Raw genomic sequence first — 21,128 nt, forward strand, 5'->3', positions numbered from 1 at the left:
TGTGAATGAAGCCTCACCCTACTAACCCTTTGCCAACTAGTTAGTCACCCTACTCACTCCTAGTCTTCCTTTAAGACTCCTCTCCTCCAGACATTCTCCACTGCCCTAACCTCAACCCCTTTCCAAAATGGGCTGGATCTCTCCACAGTCTCCTATACTTATTTCAGTTACAGTAAGTACTTCTGTGCTGAAATTCACTTTTCACTTCTCTACTCCCAGTTCCGAGCACAAGGCCCTCTCTACATAGTATGTGCTAAATGAATGAATGGATGGATGTTTAATCCTTGGGACTCTACTCATCGTTTAATGAGTACCTATGAAGTCTTGAGCAATATGGTAAAAGCTCTCTATGTATCAAAGAAATTAATCACTGTAACCAACCAAGGCATCATTAAATGCTATTATCATCCTCACTTTTCAAAGAAGTAGAAAAGTTAGCAACACGTCAAGGTTACATGGCCACAAGTGGTAAAGTTGTGACTAGAAGCCCTCCAGCCAGAGTTCAGAGCCCACGTCTGTAACCACCAGCCCTTGCACAGAGGAGATGGAGGGGTCCCAGCGCTGCCTCACCCACTACATCAGGGACATGGTCTCTGGCCTAGACCCTTTAATTCATGATACCCCATTTCTTTCATCCAACTCCAAAACGCCAGAATCTGGTGTCATGAGATCTCAACGCAACATCAGACAACAGTGGTGAATAGGCCACTAAAAAGTCAGCTGCGAGGTGACTTTCCCACCTGGATGAGTAGGACAGAGATAGGCCAGCTGACCACCAGACACATTGCTTCTTCCTTGTACCTGTGTGAGCCCCTGTGATCGGTGTGAGATAATGGAACGTGAGCAGAAGTGATGCACACGACTTCTGGGACCGACCCATGAGAACCTCCTACAGCGGTCCTCCAGGCTCTCGCCCCTTCTGCCAGAAGGCAGCAGCCTTGGAAACCATGTTTGCGAGATGCCAGAGCCATGAAAAGGAAGGAGCTGGGCCTCCTGACGGCCACTTGGAGGAGAGCCTTCCATGACCAGAAACATTTAAACTTTACATATGTGAGAGATAAACTCGAAGTCTGTGAAGACATTGAAAACCAAAGGTGTATCTATTAGGCAGGAAATCTCATCTTAACTAACATAACAGGTATTAGCGATGTCGTATTTGTCATAGTGATGTCACATTTGTCATAGCGATGTCATAGCTTGGCAGCGATGTCATATTTGGCCGGGGTCAGGAAGCATCCCCTCCCAATAAAAAGGCTGGCCATGTGGGAACTAATATCCCTCTTGCCACCACCACTGTTGCAAGCTGACTTCCAAACAACCTGCTCTGGCATTTGTTGTCTCCCCTTTCAATAGAATCTGCATATCCTGGAAAAGTCACTTGACCCCCAGAAATATGGCTGTCCACCCCACTATATAAGCACCTCCCCATACCTATATACCCTACGATGGACTTCACGTGTGGCTCACAAGCTGTATACACTATGATAAAAAAGCCACGTCCTTTCCCTATTGCAAAATGAAATAACACAGGAGCATGGGACGGACAGGCTCAGCATTCCCTTGGTTTCAATAACCCCCTGAGGCTTCCTGGAAGCCCGTGTGATGTAGTGGAAAGAATGTGGATTTCTGAGTCTTCTCAGGAACAAGTCGCTCACAACACAGAGTCCCTATGAGAATTAGACGAAGGTGCATCTCACGGGGAGGGCCCATGATGTGCTTATCCAGGGTCGTTCCAGCCCACTGTCCTGGGGATAACTCCCACCACCCCGAGACAGCCCAGGGCCAAAGCATGGCAGAAAGTGATGCATTTCACATAGACGGCAAGTGTCATCATCTCCCCTTAATCTGCCTCATGCTGAGATGGGACAGTGAAAGCAGATTTTCCACCCAGTTTTTATCCAGCACGCCCTTAACATCACTCCCCAGGGAAACCTGTGTGTCTGGATGGCTGAAATCAGGCCTCGGGGACTGGAACCCTAGTATTTAGTTTGCAGGATAGAGAAGGATGCTGGGGAGGAGGTGTGAAAAAGTCATGGCAAAGCGAACTTGAAAAGGATTTTTCGACAACGCCTGCTGGCTCTACCCACACACGGAGCCCGGGAGCCCAGGATAGCCACAGAGCAGTCCCTGGCCCAGAAGCTCACAGCCCAGCCATGCCTCGTGGAGCCTGTTCTCCAAAGGACCCCCATTTTTCTTCTTTTTTTAGGCCCACACCCATGGCATGTGGAAGTTCCCAGGCTAGAAGTCAAATCGGAGTTGCAACTGCTGGCCTGTGCCACAGACACAGCAACACCAGATCCAAGCCGAGTCCACAACTAACACCACAGCTCATGGCAATGCTAGGTCCTTAACGCACTGAGTGAGGTCAGGGATCCAACCCGCATCCTCATGGATACTAGTTGAGTTTGTTACTGCTAAACCACATTGGGAACGCCAAAAGGCCCCCCATTTGGAAGAATTGTGCCAAGTGACAACTATATTTTTCTTTTTCTTTTTTTTTTTTTTTTTGTCTTTTTGTCTTTTTGCCATTTCTTGGGCCACTCCAGCGGCATAGGGAGGTTCCCAGGCTAGGGGTCAAATCAGAGCTATAGCCGCCGGCCTATACGCCACAGCCACAGCAACGTGGGATCCGAGCCGCATCTGCAACCTACACCACAGCTCAGGGCCACGCCAGATCCTTAACCCCCTGAGCGAGGCCAGGGATCAAACCAGCAACCTCATGGTTCCTAGTTGGATTCATTAACCACTGAACTACGATGGGAACTCCGACGACTATATTTTTCAAATAAATACAGAATTCATGCCTAACAAAAGTTTTTTTTGTTATTTTCTTACGTGTGAATTTATCAACGTGAATTCAGTCTCAAAAATATGCACACAAAGGGTGGGGGAAAAATGTATACATGTAAGAACAACTTGATCCCCATGCTGTACAGCGGGAAAAAATAAAAAAAGTAAATAAATAAATAAATGCACAAAGCCAACCACAGTTAGATCTCTATTGGCTCTTACAAAACGCCCCAATTCCTCCTTTCTTTCCAGGCTTATGTTCCCCACAGAAGAGTCTACCCTGGCAACCTCCACTTGTTCAGCTCCCATCTACCACAATCTTGTTCCCACTCCCACACAGAGCCCACCCGAGCATCACGCCCAAGGTCACGACCAACACTGTGGCTAAATCCTACCATCACTTATCAGACCTTATCTTGCTCATGGTCTCTCTCATTTTCAGTCTGGGCAGACACAGCTCTCTCTCTGAATGCCCCTGAGATTTCCCAAGGTTCTGATTCTCACCCTCTTTGGTTCTCAAGGACCTCAACACTCCCACAGTTCACCCAATATCCACATCCTCACTATCCCTCCGTTACGAAACTCACCACTGCATCCCAGGCCTGTATTCACCTGCCAACTTCACTCCCCCGACTGCCTTACAGACACCTCACATGTGCTCAGTTTACCTTCCATCTGCACCTCCCTCGCATCTTCAACCTCGGCCAATGGCACATCTGTACCCAGACTCTCAGGCTGAACCTTTGGAATCACCTTCTCTGCCCCCTGCCCTCAACTTGAGGAACTAGCCAGTCACAAAGCACTGCCTTCTCTATAGCCTCAGCCACCACCTCCCATCCATCCTTTCTGCTCTGCCCAGAATTCTCAAAATCTCCCCATGAATACCTTTCCTGCTTGCTCCCTCCCATGCACCAGCCTGTCTCTCAAGCTGCTGCCAGAAAGATCTTTCCACCAGAAATGTGTACTTGGTCAGGTTCTGTTCCTGTTTCAAATCCTTCAGCAGTTCCCCGACCATCTTCAGGGCAAAATCCAAACATCTTAGCAGAGCAAGACAAAAATCACCTTCATGACTGCCCCATGCTTGCTCTCCAGCCCCCTCACCACTTCCTCGACCTCTCGGACTACAGCCATCTGCTGTTCCCAACTCTTCCAGGCCTCCCTCCCTGGGCCTTTATATAGGCTGGCCCCTCTGTCTAGAAAGAAGGCCTGTCTGGACTCTGTTCACTTGGTAAAAACTCAGTTGTCGGCTTTAGGGCCGAGACATAAAAAGTAGCAGAGCGTCAGGGGTCGCAGTGTGGACTCTGGAGTCGGGCTGACTTATTACAAACCAGACCCACCACTTACAAGGTGTGTGAGCCTGGATGCATCACCTAACCTCTTTGAACCTCAGTTTCCTCATCCATAAAATGGAGATAATAACAGTCCTAACCCCACTGGGTTACATGAAGATGAAACTCAGTGACGCCAGGCGAGGCAATATCCTTGGCTGCACTGATCTTTGAAGTCTTACCTCGGCCTCCCCACACCCCCTTTCCCAACCTCTACTCCACGGAGGTGCCCTCGATGGTTTGCACTATTACGCTGAACTACTTGCGGGTTTGCCTGCCTCACTGGACTGTGAGCTCTCTGATGCCAGAGGTTGCACATCCAGGGGTTGTGGCAACCACAGATGCTCAATAACTATGGCTTGTTGGTAAAATCCCATCAAGAGCCGCTACAAAATTTAGGCTGTGCGGTGGCTTGAAGTGTGACCACCCTTTGTCTCGAACCACCAACAGAATTGCCACAGGAGCCTCTTAACTAATCTCCATGTCCCATCTTGCCCGCACCACCCCACCCTGTTCAGACAGCCTTCAGGGCTCCCCACATCCAACTGTATAAGTCCCAACTCCCCTATGTGCAGCCCCCATTTCCTTGTTAGGCTTAATTCCCAAAGGTATTAAGAGCTCTCCTATGGCTGCTTCAAACAGACTGGCCCATTTGGGGCTCCATGTCTCCTCTCTGCCTTCCTCCTTGAATCCCTGATCAAATCCTACACATCCTCTGAACAAAGTCAGGCCCCATAGTACTAAATTTTTTTTTTTTTTTTTTTTTTTTTTTTTTTTTAGGGCTGCACCTGTGGCTGAGGCATATGGAGGTTCCCAGACTATGATTCAAATCAGAGCTATAGCTGCCAGCCACAGCCACAGACACAGCAACACAGGACCCGAGCCGCATCTGTGACCTACACCACAGCTCAGGACCACGCAAGATCCTTAACCCATTGAGAGAGGCCAGGGATCAAACCTGCATCCTCATGGTTCCCAGTCGGATTCATTAACCACTGAGCCAGGAAGGGAAACTCCAGGCCCCAAAGTACTAAATGAAGACCTATATGCTGCCATCATGGTCTATTCAGGGAATCAACTTTACCTAACAATCAGAGGTAAGAGCTGTAGCAAGGTGGGTACCGAGATGTGTGGACCCAGAGATGGGAGATGGAGGGACTGACAACCTGGAGAGAAGCCCACAGAAGTTGCACCGGAGCTGGATCTTAAGGGATGAGCTGAGATTTACAGGCACAAAAACTGCCCATCCTGTACTGACTTTTCTTTCCCATGCATGCTTCTAACTCCCAGAGTATATGCCAGAGGAGACCAAACCTGGTTCTAAGCAGATTCTCCAGGAAGTATCCAAAGCTTCCCTAAATCCACTCCCATACAGACTCTCTGCAGCCAGAAGTCCAAGGGGAAAACTCTTTTTAACTCTTCAGGGAATTCTGTGGTCTAGACAGGTGAGGAAATCACTAACTACATTCAGTTCCATTAACTGAGAACCTGCCTTGAACCAGGCCTTGCTAGGCACCCTAGGGACCAGGGGAACAAGCTCTGCCTCCCCAGCTTCTGAGAAATTACCATCTAGTGGGGAGACAGACAATTGTAAAGGGGACATACTGGACACAGACCCGGCAATCTGGCACTTCATGTAGCCTAAAACCCAACACAGTTTCATGTATTAATCCTGCCTAGACAATTAATGCACAAACGTCCTAAGGAAAAGGCCAGTGTCTTCTTTTTTTTTTTTTTTTTTTTTTTGTCTTTTTGCCTTTTTTTCTTGAGCCGCTCCCACAGCATATGGAGGGGCCCAGGCTAGGGGTCTAATCAGAGCTGTAGCCACTGGCCTATGCCAGAGCCACAGCAACGTGGGATCCCAGCCACATCGGCAAGCCACATCACAGCTCACGGCAACGTCGGATCCTTAACCTACTGAACAAGGGCAAGGATTGAACCCGCAACCTCATGGTTCCTAGTCGGATTTGTTAACCACTGTGCCACGACGGGAACTCCAAGGCCAGTGTCTTTTGTTTCTTTTCAATTTCCCAGGATATTCAGCTCAGTTCTAAGTACTCAGTTGGCATATTTAAGAGTCAAATAATCTAACTTTTGGTATTGTGTCCCTTTAGACTCATTACCCATTAACTAATTCTCTACTGGTTTTTATCTTTGTAATTGGGGTGCCAATGTGGTGTCTGCTCCTAGCAGGTAATTAGCACATGTTTGTTGAATGAATGAATATTTACCAGTAAAAATTTATTTCAGGAGGAATAAAACGGCTTATATCATACCACCTTTAGAGGTCACTTAAAAGACTTCCAACATGTTTTATTTGAATTACAGACCTTTAATTTCAGGATTTCCTGATATGCAATTACACTTGCTTTGTCATTTATATTGTCATTAATGTTATTAGTAATGTAAATAATACCTCGCTGGCTCTCAGCAGCTGGCCGACCTCTGTGCAGGTGTGCCTGGGGCAGGGGAAGGGGAGATGCTTGCCTGTTTCTTCCATTGAGGTGTCCACCCAGCAGGCCATTCAGCTGGCCACGCCCGTTACCCCAGTCTCCACGCAAGAGCTTATAAAGTACATTCGGCCTTTATGAGCAGGTGTGTGCACCCGTATGGGCAGGTGAGCCCCGCCTGAGTCAGAAAAGCCGACTGGGTTGTTCAAAACCTACCGCCATGTCAACACGCTTGGGAAGACGGGATCTGTGATTTAAAGATGAAAAACCCTGTGCTGCAGAGAAGCAGGCTGACAAAACAAGAACACCCAGCGGGAGGTTCCTGGGTGACTTGAACATGTATGGGATTCTCAGCCAGGTAGGGTGGGCTGGGCAAGCTGGGGGAGCCAGCAGGATGGGTTCTACCCAGCTCTCGCTGGGACCAGCAATCCCGTGCTTTGTTGCTGTTACTGTTCTTTGTTTGTGTGATATGCTTTTTTTTTGCTTTTTAGGGCCACACCCATGGCATATAGAGGTTCCCAAGCCAGGGATCCAATCAGAGCTGAAGCCACCGGCCTACACCACAGCCATACCAATGAAGGATCCGAGCCATGTCTGCGACGTACACCACAGCTCATGGCAACACAAGATCTTTAACCCACTGAGCAAGGCCAGGGATAGAACCCACAACCTCATGGTTCCTAGGGGCATTCATTTCCGCTGCACCATGACGGGAACTCCAATGTGCTTATTTTAAGCCCTGAAAAGAGGACTCATAGTCTTGAGTGGGGGATCTCTGGATGTGGATCAAAGTTCTTCTGGCCCTCCCTCCAGGCCCAGCCCAGGACACAGGAGATCTATGATTCCCTTTGCACCCATAACGGAAGAGATCTTTCTGGGAGTACGTGCTGGATCGTGGACAGTACTCAGGCAACTCAGCCTGAGCGCTGTTCACTCCTTTTTGCTTCTGCTGGAAAATGGGAGGGTTTACTTGTTGGTAATTTATTCCTTCCTATATTCATCCCACAGACACCGATCACCTGGTGTCAGGAAATGTGCTAAATGAACACAGCTTAACGGTTCTCAGATGCAGCCTCTGAGGAGTGAGCCGGCCAGCAATAGACAGGGTGCTGCACCAGGACCCACCCAAGGGGCTCTGGACCCATGTCAAGTGTGCTGTTGCCAGGGGGTGTTCAGACGTCTGAGCAGAAGGGAGACAGTTCGGGCCACTTCCTTATTATGCAGAGGAACTGAAGTCTCCCATAAACTATCCTTGCAAAAGCTCTATAAAACCACTCACGGTTTTAGGCAGTAAATACAGAAAGGCGTCTCTGATAAGACAGGGCAGAACCAGTCCCTAAAATACACTCAACTGCTGAACCCACTTCTGAGGAGATGATTAGCTTGACAGGTTGTGCTTGACTGTTGGTAATGGCCATGAGGCCGATGCTGAGGGCGACGTGGGCCTGGGAGATAGGGTGGCAGAGCTCTGAGAAGGACACCCAGCTTTATAGGGGACACGCAAAGGCCAGGCACTCCTGCGAGCTCAGAAATGCTGAGATAAGCTCCCCAGGACCAGTGACTGCCTTGATCAGTCCCCGCTCAGTGTGTCACAATGCCCCTCACTGACCCACACCCCAACAGACAGCAGCCCCACAGAGTGCTATACAAGGTGTGACCGGGCTGCTGAATTTTCTGTGGAGATTAGGTGACCATCTCCTGCCATCCCAACGTAATAAATTTGGGTTCGCTAAAAGAAGATGCTACACTCTCCTCTTGGTCTTTGGACTTAAGTTCTAAAAGACACACTTACAGAGTCCCCGTCGTGGCTCAGCGGAAACAAATCTGACTAGTATCCATGAGGATGTAGGTTCGATCCCTGGCCTCCCTCAGTGGGTCAAGGATTTGGCATTACCGTGAGCTATGGTGTGGGTCATAGATGCAACTCGGATCCTGCATTGCTGTGGCTGTGGCGTAGGCTGGCAGCTGTAGCTCTGACTCGACCCCTAGCCTGGGAACCTCCATATGCCGCAGGTGTGGCCCTAAAAAGACCAAAGGCAAAAATAAAAAAATAACAAAAAAATTTTAAAATAAAAAATAAACTTTAAAAAATGTACTAAAATAAGCAATAGCAGTCCCAGAAAGGACTTTCTCTTTCCTTATAAAGAAATGAAACCCAGGGGGCCTCAAAGAGATGGACTGTGACATGAGACCAAGAAGCCTTGGCTTCAGGATCACTCTCTTCAGGTTTTTTTAACACCTCTCCCCTCCACGAAGAGTACGTCGGGTCCAAAGGTCCATTTCCAGAGTGGATTTCCTGGGGTGGGTCTGGGCAAGGAGTTCACGAGAGAAGACAGAGGCAAGCGTTCTTGGAGGGCTCTGTCTCTTCCCCACTACCCTTCCCATTCCAAAGAGTTGGGATTTTTAAAAGATTCTGGCTCACCCTCGTGGCAAGTGATCCATTTCCTGGACACTTTTGCCCTATAAATATTGTCCTGAAAAAAAGCGATATGTTTTTGGAGTTCCCATCATGGCTCAGTGGAAAAAAATCTGACTAGGAATCATGAGACTGCAGGTTCAATCCCTGGCCTCGCTCAGTGGGTTAAGGATCCAGCGTTGCCGTGGCTATGGTATATAGGCCAGCAACTGTTGCTCCGTCTGATTTGACCACTAGCCTGGGAACCTCCATATGTTGCAGGTGCAGCCCTAAAACAACAAAAGACAAAAAAATAAAAGCTATATGTTTTCGTTGCTCTTTAAGCAGGCTTCTCACCCCACACCCCCAGCTCCTACAAATTATTGTGCGGCTTTGTCTGGAATGCAAAACAGTCCCTGGAGAGACGGTCTGTACATGAACTCACAAGGGTGTTTGCTATCAGCTTATTTGGCAAGAGGAATCTGAGACATTTTAAATATGAACTGTCAGCGTGGCCCGTCCCACCGCAATGCTTCAGCCCCATCGATAAACACCTCCACTGGTGCATGAGACACCAAATGTAGAAAATGGACCCAAACTATCTGAACACAAGCCCCACGCCCATCTCTACAGGGAAAGGTACTTGAGATGCCTGGAGAATTCATATCTGGAGAATCTTTGCTAGTCCAGACTGATGTTTCTTTCAATGCCTATCACATAATCAGCAAGCATTTTACAAAGCCCTTAACGGTCTGGTTCCAAAGCCCTCCTCCTCCCCCAGCTTATCTCCCAACTGAAAGTTCCACTCTTTCTACGTCAGCAGAGAAAATAAACCCATGACTCCTCCTCACTTTCAAGTACTGAATCAAGCCTTCATAGCTCCACACCGTTAACCTGGAAGACTCTCTGCCTCCTTCTCTATGGGGCAATCTCCTATTCATCCCTCAATACCCCAATCCCAGAGTACATGCTGGCTGCCATGTTCCCTATGTGGCGGTCTCTTCTCAGTGCTTTCACAGCACTTGGTGTGTGACTCCGTATGACAATGCTTAGTATGGTGGCTGTGACTCTGTATACATCTGTCCTGCCACCAGTCAGGCCATGAGTTCCTGGGAATAAAAGGACCAGGTTTTACTCACCTTTGCATCCCCGCAGCCAAGCCCAGAGCTCAGTCTTCAGAAGTCCCATCAGAAGTGCTTGATGTCTCAGAGTTCCCACTGTGTGGCTCAGTGGTAACAAACTTTACTAGCATCCATGAGGATGTGGGTTCAATCCCTGGCCTCGCTTAGTGGGTTAAGGATCTGGCACTGCCGTGAGCTGTAGTGTAGGTCACAGACTCGGGTCGGATCCTGCATTGCTGTGGCTGTGGTGTAAGCCCACAGCTGCAGCTCCAGTTCAACCCCCAGTTCAACTTCCATATGCCTCACGTGTAGTGGCCATAAAAAAAAAGAAAGAAAGAAAAGAAAAAGAAAAAAAGAAATGCTTGATGCCTCAATCAGGGCCCAGCCTACTTGGCCCCAGCTTCCCTTCTCTGAGCAAAGAGAGGCCATGTGAAATGCAGAGCAAGAAAAGGCTTTGAGATCAGACCCCCTACACCTGAGCCCCGGCCCTTGTGGGACATGGGCAAGTTATTTAACCTAAATCTCCCTGTTTTCTCCTCAAAACAATAAATAGCCATGCCCACTTCTAACGGGGCCGAGATGAGGATAAACAAGGTAAAATATAGAAACCCAGAGCCTGCTCAGTGGAAAGAGCTCATGATACATCTCCCCGAGCTCAGCAGGAAATGCTGAGCCAAATGGAGTCCTCTAGAAAAAAGTGAATGACTTATGTTCTGGTTCATGTGCCCCAACACAGTGCAGGCTGCACTTGATCCATGCCCTTAGCTCAGAGAGTCTCAGAATGAGGCGTGCTTAGCAACAAAACTGATTTCTATTTGAATGATATGCCCATCAGAGTCTACTCTTGCTGAGGCTGGGCCATCAGATCCTTCATTTCCTGTCTTGCATTAATCTTTCACCCCAAACCACACCATAAAACATGCTGACTCAACAGTGCTAAGTCCCTAAGTACAAGTCCAAGAGCCCACCCATGAAAGCAGTTTCACCCTCCCCATGCTGCCACACCCAGGTTTTATTAGGCCTCAATAAACAAGGAGGTGGGAGCAGTGGGGCCCTGCAAACACCTTAGACAATCAAGCTCAGGGTCAAGGAGAGAAGCAGAAAGTGCAGTGGCTGAACCTACAAGAGGAGGCAACATGGTGCCGGAGAAAGAATCACTTTGTATCCCGGGGAAAGAATCACTTTGTATCATATTTATGATTCCAACACTGAGAATCAGGAGACTTGGCTTTCATCTCGCTGCTACCACAAGCTTGCTTTAAGCGTCGGATGAGCCTCCGTTTCTCGAGCCATAAAATCAGAGGAATCGATCAGATGACCTGTAGTTTCTTGCCAGCGTTCATGCCCAGAGATCATCCATCTTAGACACAGATGCACCATCCTTAACCCTTACCCTCTGGGTGTTATTCGACTGTCTGAGACATCGCCATCAACACCACGACCTTTACTGCTCCAGAGTGGCAGGTCACCCCTGACCACAGAGCCTGGCCAGGGAAGAAGATACATTTGGGGCCGTATTTTTAAGAACATATTTACTCCTCATGGGTCAAACAACTGGACAGAGTCCAGATACCCCTCAGGGCATTGAGACCTTGGATATTCCAACAACCCCTAATCATCTGGGCTGGTTTCTTTCTCCTCTTGGATTTTTCCCCCTACTCCACCCCCTCCAACCTGTACACCCCTCAGTCCCCAACACACTTTCCAAACATTAGACTTTTTTGGAGGAGTTCCATCATGGCGCAACGGAAATGAATCCGACTAGGAACCATGAGGTTGGGGGTTTGATCCCTGGCCTTGCTCAGGGGGTTGAGGATACGGAGTTGCCATGAGCTATGATGTAGGTTGCAGATGCGGCTCGGATCAGGCCAGCAGCCATAGCTCCGATTAGACCCCTAGCCTGGGAACCTCCATATGCTGTGGGTGCAGCCCTAAAAACAAACAAACAAAGAAAAATTACTTTTTTTTTCCCCCAGGCTGTTTGGCAGGAAACTAGGGCAGCAATAGGCAGTTCTTATCTGTGCTCCAGCATATCTCAGGGTAGGGCAGGGGAGAGGTAGCAGAGCTTCAAAGTCCAGGGGAAAAAGGCCTACAGAAGCAAGCAGAGGCAGTGGCAACCTGGAGAAGACTGCCGATCATGAGGACAGGGAGAGTGGGCACAGAGAACCACTGGCGTCTAGGAGGCTCCTTTAAGATGCCACAACCCTCTGTGCCTCCCCTACTTTTTTTTTTTTTTTTTTTTTTTGGTCTTTTTTTTTTTTAAGGCTGCACCTGCAGCATATGAAGGTTCCCAGGCTAGGGGTTGAACTGGAGCTGTAGCTGCCAGCCTACGCCACAGCCACACCAGATCTAAGCTGTATCTGCAACCTACACCAGAGCTCATGGCAATGCTGGATCCTCAACCCACTGAGCGAGGCCAGGGATCGAACCTGTGTCCTCATGAATACTAGTCAGATTCATTTCCGTTGAGCCACGACAGGAGCTCCCTGTCCCTTACTTTCTTAATAAGAGATCTGAGGGCAGGTGAAGTTCTGCAACTGGCCCACAGCCGTGCAGCTAAGCTGTGAACAACCCGGCACCAGACCGTGGATCTCTTGGCCTCAGCCCACTCTGTTTTCCACTCTACTCTGCTGACCTCGAGATCTAATTAGGTTGCTCTAATGAGGCCAGCTGGATCCCCTGCAGACTCTAAGCAACACGACCCAAGGGTCACTCAGGGAAAGAGGAGGCCCAGCAGATATTTTGACAACTGCCTCCCCTCTCCCTTCCCTGCCTGTGCCATACATACCCTCCCAATCTGACCGGGTCTGCTGTGACTTCTCCAGCCCTCACCATGAAATCTTGAGGAGTTCAGAGCCTGAGTGAGAAGGGAGGAGTGGGCCTTCCCATCCCTATAGGACCCTAACTATCTAAGAAAACCCTCAATGATCCCTCTCCCTCTATCTAGGGGAGCTTAGTGGGGAAGAGCGGCAGGAGGAAATCAAATGAAGCCGCCAGAAGTCTGGCCTGATTAGGCCAAGAGTATTCACCATGAGCAATTAGATGGGTCATCTGAAGGTTTATGGTGACAAACAATAGGATCTGCCTCTGCCAGGGACCTTTCAAGATCAGAGTTGGTCAGATCATCTCAGCATCAGGAGGAGGAAGCTCCGAGTGAAAGGCTCAAGGAATGAATTATTTAGTGCACATGACCCAGTTCCCGGAGGTGAGGCTGAGTGAGAAGAGAACTCACCCATTCCTTATCGTGGCAAGAAATTCAAATACTTCACAGGGTAGTATTTCCTCTGCTGCCAAAGAAGCTCACTTATGGTTAAAAGTGACCCCAAAAAAAAAAGGAGGGAGAGGGAAACAGCCAAAGTTCACTTATTCAACAAATATTTGAGTTCCTCTTATGACCTTGGGCCCTCCAGACATTTGCATATGGTTGGAGCTTCATAGAGTAGAAAGATGAGGGAATTTATAAACAGGAGGCCTGGTCTGAGGCCCAGCTTAGCATGTAGGCAGCTACGTTACCCCTGGGCAGGTTACAGCCTAAGTCAGATTTCTCATCTGTGAAATGGGAGTAAATCCACCTGCCTAATTGTGAAGGTAAAACTATCTTGATGAAATGAAGAGTATAACTCCTCATTATATCATAAATCTAAAACTCTTCATTTATATCATAAACCTAAGGTGTAAAAAATAATGAGATAACACTGCACACTTCCCCTGCAGAAGTTTATAACCTGGTGTTGGTTTGGAAAATAACCCCAGGTAGCTATCTGGCACAACATCATTCTCTGTAATTTGGGCAAAGTGTATGTTTCAACCTGCCAGGGGAGATGGAGCCTGCAGTCAGTCCCAGGCTCCCAGTCTGCATGTCCAGGAAGTTGCAAGAAGGGGCAGGGCAAAGCTGGAAAGAGCAGGACCTACCTGGCCCTGATCAAGCCTGGACCGAATGAATGTTTCAGGAGAGCCCTGAGAGTGAGAGGAGGCGGGGGAAGACCAACTGCAAGTGAGGTCAATCAGAAACAAAACAAAAACTCATCTGAGCACAAGAGAAGTCAGCTGGCCAGACATGCACACACTCCCCCAACCCCGCCCATACACATTTCAGACAATGATGGAATGAATTCTTTGTCCATTGTCGCACCCTCCTCTGTGGACACACTCTACTTTCTGTGTTTCACCAGGAGATGGGAGGGATTCTTAGGCCATGGGCAGGCTGGCTGATCAGAATATCTTTGCTCAAACACTAGGAACCAGAGCTACTGGAGTAACTTTCCTCCAGTCCAACCAACCCTCCGGATGCTGCTGCTCAGAATCTCAACATGGATTCCTCAACCCTGTGGATCCTCAGTACCCACAGGGCCAGCCTCTGAATCCCCAGCCAGGCCTGCCAGCTGCCCCCCTGTTGGGACTCCACCTTGCCCCAGCCTCTTAGGTTGGGCCCTGAGGCTCTCCCCTCCTCTTCCCCTCCTTCCTCCCTCCCCTGGATTCTGCTCCACCTCCTATCACCCAGCCTCCAGGGAAGCTCTGGGCAGTTTTATTCCCTCTACCTTCCCTCTAACTCAGGGCATTCCGTAAGTTCTTCACTCACCTTCAAATGCAAGTTAATGGTCCTCTGATGGATGTATACAGAAGGGAGGCAGAGGGGAGTTCTTGTTGTAGTGCAGTGGAAACGAACTGGGCTAGTATACATGAGGATGTGGGTTCAATCCCTGGCCTTGCTCAGTGGGTTAGGGATCAGGTGTTGCCATGAGCTGTGGTTAGGTTACAGATGTGGTTCAGATCCTGCGTTGCTGTGGCTGTGGTGTGGTGTAAGCTGGCCGCTGTAGCTCAGATTCAACCCCTGGGAAATTCCATATGCCGCAGGTATGGCCCTAAAAAGCAAGAAAGGAAGAAAGGGAGGAAGGGAGGGAGCCAGGCAGAAGAGGAGGGAGGGGGCATGGGAAGAAAACTAGCCTGGAAGTTTAGGGCCTGCCTTCCATTTCTCCATTGAACAGCAGTTGGTTATGTAACCTTGAGAACGTATCCTCAGGCCAGGCCTCAGTTTCCCTATCAGGTAATGAGGAGTTTGCGCTAAATAACCTCTTGGGTTCTCTCTAAATATAAAATTTGGTTATAGAAACTACACCAGCCTGGTTCACAGGACATGTGGGTGCTGGACTGACTGACTTTTTCTTTCTTCCTTTCTCTCTTTGTTTCTTTCTCTTTTTTTCTTTCTTTTTTCTCCCTTTCTTTCTTTCTTTTTATTAAAGTATAGCTGATTTACAATGTTCCTTCAATTTCTGTTATATAGCAAAGTGACCCAGCCATCCATATGCACCCATTTTTTTTTTTATTTTATTTTCCATCGGGTTGTTACCCAAGAGACTAGATAGAGTTCCCTGTGCTGTACAGCAAGACCCCACCACCCATCTGTTCTAAATGTAACAGTCTGCATCTACCAACCCCAAACTTACCATCAGCCTCCTGGGCCTGGACTTTAACAGCCTACAGCCTGACTGCTCAGACCTCAGCCTCTATGTCTATAAAATAAATGAGCATCCAAAACACCACTGTTATATTTGTAACAGATGGGCAATGGGATCCTACTGTACAGTACAGGGAAATGTGTGTGATTGAGTCACTTTGCTGTAAAACAGAACTTGACAAAACGTTGTAAATCAACTACACTTTAGTACGAATAAAAAAACTTTTTTTAATTAAAAAATAAAATAAGGTAAATGAGCATTATCTGACTGCCCCTCCCAAGCTACGAGGCCCCCAGGAGACAGTAGATAGGGCTTCATGAGCCACAAAGCCCTGAAGAAACCTCAGGGCCTGAACTCCATGAGTCAACAAACACTGTCACCCTCTGCCCTGTGCCCAGCCTTGTGCCAAGGGGATGGCACTGCCCTGCTCAGATGGAAAGGCTGGAGGACGGGTCCTTGCCTTCAAAGCTCCCACAGCTGGTGGGGGAGACGGATGAGTGAAGAAAGGTCAGCTCAGCCAGCGACATACCTGAGGTCTGAACAAAGCACTACAGGTGCTGAGAGGGGGAGGAGGAGGCTCTATCTTTGCTGGGAGCACAAGAGACGCTTCTCAGAGGGGACAGCATGGCCCGCATGCAGAGACCTGCTCTAAGACTTGTGGGACTGGAGCCAGGCAGAGAGGAGAGGCAGACAATGAGTCTGGACAGTGGCTGGAGGAGGCCTTGATGCCAATGGAAGGGTGATGGGCAAATGTGTCTTTGAGGAAGGGCTCCGGCAGGATGAAAGAGGACAGAGCAGGGCACAGAGCAGAGCCAGGAGCAGTGGGAAGGCTCTTACAGAATTCATGAGGGTGACGATGCCAAACAAGTCCTTACTGATCTTAAGCTACACCGAGCCTTCCAGACCCTAAGCCTCCACAGACCTACTGAATCTGCAGAAAGATGTGAACAGGTTTGGTCCCCTTAGAATAGAACCCAGGCAGAGGAAGATGCTGTGATCACATTTGCAACTCTCGGACAAATGGTCTACCATGCTCTGAAGTCACTCCCTGTAGAAGCTGCCTGGCCAGATTCTTATCTTAGCACAGACCTGGGCTCGCAGGAGACGGAGACAGCATCAGAGCTGGGACTGCAGTCAGGACAGCGGAGCTGCTGGTCTTACTTAGGGGAAGAGGGGCAGACACTCCATCCACCCAAAGACCACCGAGGCACAGATAGGTCTTTCATGTCCCCAAACACATCTCAGTCTTAAGCCCTGCCACCCTCCCTTCTCTGATGGTGCGGGAGGGCTGTGCAGCCTCGGAGGTTGCAGGCAAAGACAGAGGGCCTTCACCAGCCAGTGTTTCTTCATATTGGGCCACATTCACTTGGGCTTGAATGAAGAACGCAAGCACCCCTACCTTTTCCAAAGCCTGAAGCTGGCCCCCCAAGGGTGATTCAATGGCAGAAAAGAGATCCACCACTGTGACTTACTCACTTGATTCTTAGGCATCACGATGACTAAAGTCAGCTCCTCCCAGGACGAGCCATGCACAGGCTGCCATGTTCCTTTAAAAATAAGAGCCCAACAATGAATGTCAAGTATATTATGTTACATTATAGCCTCCGATCTCCCTCTCCACCCCTGCCACCCCAAGAGGTCCCACATGCTGTGCACTTTGTCCCCTGGTAACACTTTATCCAACAAGAGGAAATGGACAGAGAATGTCTCTCTGTGCTGCAAGTTTTTCATGTGATGAAAGAAACTATGAGATAGTTAAACACATTCTATTGTCTGCCACTGTCTGGATACCCTAAGACTTGTCACACCTCTGCACATAGGCTTGCAGAGAAAGTAAGATGGAGCTAGAAAAGAATGCTTTATTAGTTGCTTCAGCAGAAATAGAAAATGTTTTGGACATGGGGGAAGTAAAGCAAGCTGGGGTAAAAACTTGCTAACAGGTAACCCATGTAAAATGTGCCTTATTTCCTAAGGTGGGGAAGGCCCAAAACACTGAATAAACTAGGAAAGCATAAGTGTAGACCCTCTGATCTTAGCTGAGCTTCCTAAACAAATTATGATTTTGGCTTCCAATGACCACTCAAGTGGTTCAGTTACATCCTACTTCTGCAGAAAATGCTCCCACACCTGTTTGGAAAATGGAGGCTCAAGTTACAAAGCATTTCTAAGGATTTTTTTTTTTTTTTTTTTTTTTTTGCTTTTTATGGCCACACCCACGGCATATGGAGGTTCCCAGGCTAGGGGTTTAATCGAAGCTACAGATGCAAGCCCACACCACAGCCACAGCAATGCGGGATCCAGGCTGCGTCTGCAACCTACAAGGCAGGTCACGGCAACACTAGATCCTTAACCCACTGAGCGAGGCCAGGGATTGAACCGGCAACCTCATGGTTCCTAGCCAGATTCGTTTCCACCGCACCACGATGGAAACTCCCCATTTCTAAGAGTTTAATTTCACAATTCCAAGTTTCTGAGAGGTGGCCTCAAAAGGACAAAAATTAACGCAGGTGTAAAATTTGAGATCAAAAGGAGGCAATCCCCATTCTGTGGACATAGGCGTACTTAGCTCAGTGAGGCGGTAGGTTTACTTGCCCATGGAGACACATGCACATTAGCTCTTGTACACAAAGAGCCACGTTTAGAGCCTGGGAGGTGGGACTCGCTGTTCAGAATCCTCAGACTATTAATGAGAGAAAAGCTCCTCTTTACTGAGCACCAGCCATGCGTGGAAGGAGCACTGTTAGAAACCGGACATGCTTTGTCTCAGTGGCTCCTCACAGCGAGGAACAGGCTTGGAGAGCAGAAGACGCTTGTCAGGGTCCCGGGGCATGGCGGGATTCAAACCCGGGCCTGGCTGACCTGGCATTCATGGTCCTTCCCACCACACTGAGGTGAGAGGTGTCCCAGCACGGCTGTGATGGCTCGCACACCCCACCAGCAGCCACCTGGGCAGAAGCTGAAATCACCCCCATCAGTCATCCTCATTATCAAGCCACACCTCTCCAGCCCCTGGCAGCTGACAAACAGGATGGCCTGCCTCGGCTGCATTCTATCAGCCTGAGCTGTAGGCTGGGTCTCTGCTGCTGTCTTGAATTCTGTCTCTCAGAATTCAGAGAGGCAGGAGGCTTCCACTCACCCACACCCCTGCTTCTCAAGGGAGGCTGCTGGGGGCAGTGGGCAGAGGAGCTGGACACCCTAGTAGAGAATTCCCCTATCGATCTAACCAGGTTTAAGAACCGGGGACCTCCCCCCATTCCCCAGATGTCAGGAACAGAAGCCCCTCTACCCACCCTGGGACATTGCCGAGACCAACAGCAGGAAACAGAGATTCTCTGAGGTTCTGTGCGGGCTGCCTGCATGGCTGGATGGAGGCGGGCATTTGGGGATCGGTCCAAGAGGGCTGACCACTGGGCAGACTCCCACACAGGCCCGGACACACCCTGTGATCCAGCCACTCCAGGGGCCAACTTGTACCCTCTCTCTGACCAACAGCCGAACACACTTGAAGCCCCCCTTAACTCCCCTAAGCCAGAAGCATCTAAGGCCCAGCACCTGCCCTCCCCTTGAGGGGCCTCAGTTTCCTCATCTGCAAAATGAGGAACCTAACTGGTGAATTCCTCGCCAAGGACCCTTTCTAGCTGCTCCTGTCCCCGGGCCCTGACTTTTAGGGACACCTACGAAGCCACAGGCACGCATTACCACAGCTGCTTGGCAGGTGCTGTCTTGGGTAATCCTCCCAGCAACCCGGTGAGGCAGCCTGGACAGCCATGTCACAGAGGGCGAAACTGGGGCATGGCCCAGCCAGGTGACCATTCCACTGACCAGGGAAGCCTGAGGCTCAAGGTGGAACTGGCCCGAGTCCAGGCCCAGGCTCGTTCCCTGACACGTTTCGCTTTGTAATCAGGCAGAATGAGGAAACACCGGCTCCTCTAAGATTTGCCTTCAGGCAAAGAAGTGTGAGGTCTCCAGGCCTCCAGAGGACAGACAGGAAGTGTTTCCTGTGAGGTTCAGTGGCCTCGTGGATCCCAAGGGACCTGGGGGACCTTCCCCTCTGCTGTGCTCCAAACCTACCTCCATAGAGTCTTCACTGAGGGACCCCAAGCACTTGGAACCGAGCCTGGCACCCACTAGGGCCTCCATTGGTATTTGCCGAATGGAGGAAGGAAGACAGCCAGAGCCTGGGTGCACTGCGGGCTTGTTCAAGAACCCTTCAGTGCGAGTTAGTGTGAGACACACCCAAACTGGCTCAGAACCACAAGGCTGGCCCCTCAGCAGTATGCGCCCGGCAGAGGTCTCCATGCCTCTGCCCCCGGGACAGAGGTCGGAGTCTCAGATGCTGAACCAGGACTGCTCTTCATCCCAATCGCCTTCGAGCATCCCATGGAGCATCTGATGGAGCAAGAGGAATGTCCGAATACAAAGGCTCCCCAGCAAAGTGGTCACGAGCTCGGGCCCAGGAATCAGGCAACCCCCGGGTTCCTCTCCTGGCTCTGTCACTTTAAATTGGTCGGGTGGCCCCAGGCAAGTCACACCATCTCTGTGAGCCTCTCAGTTTCTTATCTAAAAACGGGGATAATATTAGTGCCTACCCCACAGGGCTGTTCTGAAGATGAAATAATGCTGGAAGGGACACAGCCCGGGGTTGAGCTGAGAGGCAGCGCTTGGAGACGGCATCAGTGTATCATCTGCATCAGCGTGGGTGGTGCAGAGCACATCTGCAGGCCTCTGCTTGGGTTCAATCCCAGCTCTCTACTAGCGAGCTACATGACCTGGGTCAAACTGCTTACACTCTCTGTGCCTCAGCTTCCTGGTGTATAAAACAGGATTGACGGGGAAGATTAAAGAGCTCAGGAGTTCTTGTTGGGGTATAGCAGTAATGAATCCAACTAGTATCTGTGAGGTTGCAGGTTCCATCCCTGGCCTCCCTCAGTGGGTTAAGGATCTGGCATTGACCTGAGCTGTGACGTAAGGTCATAGATGCAGCTCAGATCTGGCATGGCTGTGGTATAGGCTGGCAGCAACAGCTCCAATTAGACCCCTAGCCTGGGAACCTCCATATGCCATGGGCGCGGCTCTAAAAAGCAAAAAAAAAAAAAAAGAGTTTATAATAGTTCCTGGCTCAAAGTTAGCACTCAATAAAAGTGAGTTCATCTCCTGCTTAATTATTAATATTACTAGCATCCTTCTCCCTTTGTTCCAATAACAGACTCCACCGCATCCTTTATTCACCAGCCAAAAAGGTAGGCATGAGACTCAAGATGGGTTCATTAGTGTATCTTTCCTTCTTGGCCATTCTTGGGTACAAAGGGTATGCATGTGCTCCAAGCTGGGCCAAGTTCCATTCTGAAAACTCCTGGGGAAGACCTGGTCCTCTTGGGTCAGGTACAAGGCTGTGTGGGGTCAGCTGAGAGCAGCCTGCAGCCATGGACCAAGTAGGGGATGCTGGTCCAGGGACTGGAGGTCACCTGTTCTCTTTCTGGGGCTGGATTCTGCAGTGCCTCCTTTGACTCTCTGTACCTACTCTGGAACCCAAAAAAGATATCCCACTTTCGCTTATCATTCAAGTTGGGTTCCTGTCACTTGAAACT

The 21,128-nt window shown here is 49.5% G+C and overlaps 1 protein-coding gene and 1 long non-coding RNA gene across 40 annotated transcripts in view; one reads left to right on the forward strand and one right to left on the reverse strand.

Moving 5' to 3' along the window:
- The window catches only part of MICAL2 (microtubule associated monooxygenase, calponin and LIM domain containing 2), a 256,472-nt gene that overhangs the window by 206,152 nt on the left and 29,192 nt on the right, over positions 1-21,128 (reverse strand). For 25 of the 39 annotated variants that reach the window (XM_085011980.1, XM_085011987.1, XM_085011977.1 and 22 more), the window contains exon 2: positions 17,017-17,087. The exons of 7 other annotated variants lie outside the window; for them this stretch is intronic. The gene's annotated coding sequence lies outside the window, so the exon portion shown is untranslated. Of the gene's footprint in view, positions 1-17,012; positions 17,088-21,128 lie in introns of all 39 variants that reach the window. 7 more of the 39 variants (XM_085011982.1, XM_085011970.1, XM_085011983.1 and 4 more) reach the window with 1 other exon arrangement.
- Positions 2,480-12,040, forward strand: LOC146405377 (uncharacterized). Its single transcript, XR_014837290.1, has 2 exons — positions 2,480-4,927; positions 9,246-12,040. It is a non-coding gene; the product is annotated as an uncharacterized LOC146405377 (long non-coding RNA).

Source organism: Sus scrofa, chromosome 2 (genome assembly GCF_054392235.1).
Source record: "Sus scrofa isolate SSC_HxYL_T2T_F1_AM1 chromosome 2, Sscrofa_HxYL_maternal_Yorkshire_Landrace_v2.0, whole genome shotgun sequence".
Classification (NCBI taxonomy): domain Eukaryota; kingdom Metazoa; phylum Chordata; class Mammalia; order Artiodactyla; family Suidae; genus Sus; species Sus scrofa.